Raw genomic sequence first — 6,320 nt, forward strand, 5'->3', positions numbered from 1 at the left:
TTGGAGTAAGAGTCTTAGTAGATGTCATGAAGTTAAAGATTTTAAGGGGAAATCATCCTGCATTTGGGGTAGACCCTAAATCCAATGACAGAATGGCAGGGGGAGATTTGAGACACAGACACACACCGGGAGAGGCAGAGGTGGGCTGATGCATCTACAAGTCAAGGGATGCCAGGGTCGCCAGCTCCCCCAGAAGCTGGGAGAGCTGGTCTCCAAAACCGTGAGAGAAGAAATTTCCGTCAATATAAGCCATCGAGTCAGGGCTAACTTATTATGACAGCCCCAGGAAAGGAAGACAGCCCAGGCCCCAGCAGCTCTGCTGGTCATAGCTCAGGGCAGCAAGGGCAGATGGACACAAGCTCGTGACCCTGCCCTCCCAGGGTCGCAGCTCCAGTCCAGCCCTGACGGCTCCCACCTCAGGCATTGACCAGGTATTTGTCCCCACCTTGATTCCAGGGCACACGATGGGTCTTTCTGCCATCCTGACCCCCAGAGGCCATCGACAGCCACTCTCACTCGCCCCCGCACCTGGTCTGACTCGGTCCCTGGAGCCCAGCTGCTGGGGATTTGGGGTGGAAAAGTCTTCGAGGGCTGGGGAGTGGGGAGGGGGCATGCCAGGTAGCCACCACCTTGAAGCACCTTCCTGTGCTTGGGGGCTTCCTACCTTACAGAGCTCTACCTTCTTCAGGCACAAGTTGGAACTCGTGTGCCCAGCTCCCTTGCAGCTGTTGTGGGCACATGACACGGCCCCACCGCTCAGGCCCACCTGACTTTGTCTCAGAAGGGAGCAAGCCAGAAAGCAAGTGCCTCAGAACCCCTTCCTAGGGAGGTGACGATGGGGACCCTGGCTTTCAGAGCAGCAGGTGTAGGCTGCTGGGTCTGTGTCCAGTGGGGGAGGCTGTGTGGCCGGGGCATTGCTCCTGGCTGTGTGACCTCCAAGGTCACTTCTGTGGCTCTCTGGAAGATTCCATGAACCTCCTAATATCCTGCCCTGGGTTCTGCGTTAACCGGAGTGGGTTCTATTGGTTCCGCGTGGTATGGGGGTGAAGAATAGCTCACCGCTGTGTCCAAGAGGCAGGCGGAGGGTCGGGGGGAGGGGAGGGTCACATCACAGAGATAAGGGTCAGGGGGAGGGGAGGGTCACATCACAGAGATACGCTCCTGAAGATACCTCCCCCACAACCCTGCGGAACAAAAGCCAACCCCGCCCCAGGGCCTTGTGGGAGTGCAGCAGGACCGTGGGTCTGTGGCGGGCCAGGAGGAAGACGTGCTCTCAGCCTGGGCGGGAAATGCCAGGGCTCAGGATACACCGGCCCCCAGCCCCCCAGGCTGAAGAGGCCTTGGCTGGCAAGAGCCTGGGCCCGGCTCTTGCTCTTCCTCGGCACTTCTGCTCCAGTCCTCCTCAGCCCTCCTCAGGGCCCAAGTCCTCCCTCCCTCTGTCCTTCTCTCCACTACCCCCTTCTTAGAAATGAAGTCATCTAGAAAAATAATCAAAAAATAGAAAGGGAAAAAAACCTAAGGAAACAGGAGATTTTTTCCCCTTGAAACATTTGGTGAGACACCTCCCACGTGGATGAGTGTCCACGGGGCCTGTTTTGGTGTGAGAAAAACTCGGGCCTGCACCTCTTGGGTTGTGAGAGGCAAGTGGGTCCCCCGCCTCCGTGCTGGGGGTCTGCACTGGGTCTCCCCTCACGGCCTGGCGAAAGCCGGGCTCCAGAAGCCCAAGGTCCCCAGCCGATGCCCTCCGATGCCCTCAGCAGGAAGGCCTGCTGAGACCCAGAGACAGGGCAGCAGGGCAGGGCAGGAGGGGGTGGGTGGATGCGAGGCCAGGGAGCAGTGTTAGTGCCGAAGCGAGGTCTCTGCCTCCAGTCTCTCCCCTCTTCCCGCCGGCCCACGCCCTGCTGCAGAGTTCTCGTTTGTTTATTTATAATTTATACTCAGCCTGCTTCCAAGAAAGCTCCCAGGCACTTGCTGGAAAGCTCTTCCTGAAACTCAGTTGTGCTCCTGGCAGTCTCGGGCTCAAAGCCCGTCAGTGCTTCCCCATCACTCATAAGTTCAGACCACTCAGCCTGGCTTCCTGGGCCCACCATATCTGGCCCACAAATGCCGTTCTCTCTGCCGCCCCGATGTCCTGGCTTCTCAACGGACCCTCTCTTGCAAAACAGCTTGCTCAGGGTGACCACAAGGCCTGGGATGCCCTCTCAGGATCGGTCCCTTCCTCCATGATGTCTTCTCCAGTCCCCTGATGGGAGGTGATGCTGGCCCTTCTCTTCTGCACTTCCGAGCTGTTCTCTGTCACAGTTATCCGGCACCGGCTGCTCCTTCCTGCCACCAGGCAGAGCTTCCTGGCCCTTGGAAGAGCATAACCAAGTCACATTATTGTTAAAGACGGTGGGTGATGGTGACGGTGACGGTGACGGTGAAGCTGGGGTTCCCCTCTGTGTCTGGAGTGGCGTTGAGGTCTGAGGGGTCTATGGGTGTCTGCACTGTGGACATGCAGGAAGGGAAGGGGTCTTGCAGGGAGGAAGCCTAGGGCAGGGGAGAGGCTGAGAGAAGAGTCACCCTGACGCAGGACCTCTGGTGTGGGGGCTGCATGTAGAGACCAAAGACGCTGTTTCTGGGCATGTGCCTTCAGGGCCTGGGTGACAAAGTGTGACTCCATGGACCAGAAAGGGTGGGAATGCGCATGGTGAGAACCAGAATCGACTCTGGAGCTGCCCCTCCCCCCACCCCAGCAGGGAAGGCCAAAGCAGAACCAGCGGGCAGACCCAGAGACGGAATTGTTGGTTGTTTGAAGCCACCAAGTTTTGGGATGGGTTGTTACACAGTCAAAGCTCCCTTGGATACACTCAGGAATTGCAGATGGTGCGGCCAGGAGTCCCACCTACCCTCAAGAGATCTACCAGGAGTCCCACCTGGCCTCAAGAGATCCACTCAAGGCTCTTCTGGGAAGACCTCCAGGTTTCCCAAGGACATTACAGTTGCTGGTGCCTAGAGGGCAGGGCAGGGAAGGAGCAGGGACAGGGGCATCCTGAGGAGAAAGCTGGGTGGGTGGACGACTAGACGTTAGCAGCTTTAGGGGCACTCCCGGGGGAATACTCCTAGGTTGCCATTGGGGGCCAGCCCACGGGCTCCCTTGAATCAAGTCATCATGCCTAACTTCCCCAGCCCGTCTGGAACCTCACAACTTCTTGCTTCTGGGAAGAGGTTCACCTTCCATCCTGGGGCTCCCCTTTCCCCAGCCTAGCGTCTTAGACTGACTTTTCCATGTCGTGGAAATAAGCAGGCATAGGCGCTGGTCCGGGGCCTGGCTAACTGGCTTAGCCAGAACTTGGACATGCCCCTTCATTTCTTTTGAGTCTAATTCCTCCTTGGTGACATGGAGCTAACACTGCCCACCTCAACCCTGGCTGAGGAGTGAATAAGATAAAGCCCACAGAGCATCCATGCACATCCACCCCCTCCCAGAGTCTCAGTTTTCCCATCTGTGAAATGAAGCAGTCTCTTCAACTTCTCCTCCTGCTAGAAGTCTGTAGTTCCAACTTCTGCAGAGCAGGCTGGACGCCTCTGCCCGTTGGCAAGGCACGTCATGGGAAAGGGGTGGGGGCTATCCCCGGCCTCCACCATCTGCAGGCTCAAGATCCCACTGGCCTGGCACCATCAGGCATGGCCAAGGCCCAGTTCCTTTCTCCCTCAGACTAAGTAGACATTGCCTGGCAGACGGGGAGCCCTGGCATGGCAGGGTCCTCAGGGGTTGCCCTCAGGAAGCCTCAGTGGCAAAGGCGGATGCCAGCTGGACCATCAGGATACTCTGCCACTTGGCGGGCACACCAGAGAGCGTGGCCTTTCCCTGGTGCCGACTCTCTATGCCACTGAGTTCTGCGGGGCCACAGATGTCCTGGCCATAGGGGTCAAAGCAGACCAGATGTCCATTCCTGGCCACAATGCTCCATGCCAGAAGGACTGTGCCAGCACAGTGCCTTGCTGACACAGCCCCTTTGGAACTGAGAGGGAGGCGGGAGAGGAACCAGGTGACTTTGTCTCCTGAAGGAAATGCCTTTGAGTGCCAAGGACCAGCCCAGGAGCATCTGGCTGCTGGGGTGGCCTATGCCCTGCTCCCCACAAGGTTGGCTGGCAGATGGCTGCCCTGGCCTACCCAAGCCACATGCCCTGCAAAGCACTCCTATTCCAGTGCCCATGCCCACAGGGAAGCCGGTTGTCCGGACACTTGGATGTAATTCCGGGCAGCCCCGGATGCCTGTCTGGCTTCCTGCCTGGGAGGTGGCACTGTGCCCTGGGAAGAGCATCCTGGCCATGGACTGCGGCTGAAGACCCGGATCCTGCACTTACAAGTGGTGCAATCTCAGTTGGGGCTGCCTTTTCCGATCCTGCTTCATTTGTAAAAGAAGGCTAATTATATAAATGTGAGGAACAACACCTAGAGTCACATCAAGCACAGATAACTGGTCAGTGATCTCTGGCTTCTTCCCTTCCCATCCGTGGTCCATACTTTATCCCAGCTGCTGCAGGCAGAAGTGGCCCCCAGGCACCCCTTGGAAGACTTCTAGAGACTCCACCCTGGAAATAGATCCCATCCTCCCCCATTCCTGTGTCTTCCACACTCCTGGCCTCAGCACTCATTCCCTCCCACCTTGAGGGCCTTGAGGGCAACACCAGGTGTTCTCAGCCAACTCAGCACCTACGGCAGTGCTGGGCACATGGAAGGGGCTGTCTGCGCGAATCAGTGACGTATTTTGGCCCAGAAGATTCTAGGCCGAGAGTGACTGTATTTGACAGTAGGACTCCCTGAGGCGCCAGGGTCCTCCTACAGGAATGAGTTCCTCATGGCATTTGACAAGCAAGCTGGCACCAGTCCTTGCTGACTCCCCTTCTTTTTGGAGAATCACCAAAGGGAGCCCACCAATCCCTGCTAGAATTGAAGCCCAGTCCTCAACCAACAGTCCACACGCAGACAATACTGAGGACATTTATTTGATCCATCTCCTTGCTTGAAGAGCTTCATCTTTGTCCCTTCCTGGGGAGGAGAAAGAGGAAAAAAAGACCCCATATTGACAACTTGGGCTACAGTGTTTACTGAACACACTCCGATCCCCTCATGTAGCCTTCAGACAGACAACACATTAAATGAGTACATCATCAACTACATTGGCTGGCGATAAGACCTGTGGGGAAAAAACAGGGCAGGGAGTACAGGCAGTCCTGGACTCACCAAGGTTCAATTTAGGATTTTCTGACTTTACGATGGTGAGAAAGCAGTACACATTCGGTGTGCTCCTCCACCTGTAATGGGCTTAGGTCCTGATGAAGCACTGCACATAGACTGACAATGCTTTCAACTCACCATGGGGTTTGGGGGACATAACTTCATAAGACAGGGAGCATCTGTGTGGGGAAGGGGGGTTACAAGGTTAAGTAGGTGGCCACCTCACCAAGGAGGGGAGAGAGAGGTGAGGATAGGCGTATTCTAGGCAGAGAAAACAGCAAGTATAAAGGCCCTGAGACAGGATGGAGACCAGCCGAGCAGAGAGCAGGATGAGAACCGTGACTTTCACCGAGGCAAATGGGACCAGAGAGCGGCATGACCGGCCTGCCTGCCTTTTCCGCAATCGCTCTGGCGGCGTGTTGAGAAAAGAAGGGGAAGGGTGAAAGCTGGGAGACCCAGCTAAGAGGCTAGGCCATCACCTGAGAGAAGAGATGGTTTAGCCCAGGTCGGAGGCAGGAGGTGGGGCAGTGGTCAGTTCTGAGGATATTTCGAAGGCACAGGCGACAGGATGCGCTGTCCGGCTGGGTGTGGAGAGTCACAGAGGACGTCGAGACCTGCGGCCAAGAGCTGGAAGGACGGGGGCGCCACTGACGGAGGTGGGAAGAGCAGGAGCTCCTTCCCAAAGTCAGGTGTGAGGCGTCGGAGACGGGCACCGGGGCCGCTTTCAGGGACGGACATGGCCAGAGGACCTGGGTGGGAACCTTCCGAGCGCACGGGCGCTTAAAGGTGGCCTCCTCTCTAAGCTCGGAGTCACCGGCCACCGAAGAGGCCGCTCGGCCCGAGCTTCGCGGAGTGCCTGGCGGATGGCGGGACACACCCGACGGCCGGGGGCCCCGAATCTCGCGGCGCGCAGAGGCCACCAGGCCAGCCCTGAAGACCCACCCTGTCGGCCCACGCGGCCAGTGCCGGCCCGAAACCCACAAGGCCGAACTCTCGCGAGACGCCACCCAAGCCCCGCCCCTCCGCGGCTCCGCCAATCGCCGCGCCTTCCCGCGTTGCTGCGGCAACCCCGCCGGGCCTCCGCGTCCCCGAAGCA

The sequence above is a fragment of the Carlito syrichta genome, unplaced genomic scaffold, assembly GCF_000164805.1.
Source record: "Carlito syrichta isolate Samal-C Ts95f unplaced genomic scaffold, Tarsius_syrichta-2.0.1 Scaffold288181, whole genome shotgun sequence".
NCBI lineage: Eukaryota > Metazoa > Chordata > Mammalia > Primates > Tarsiidae > Carlito > Carlito syrichta.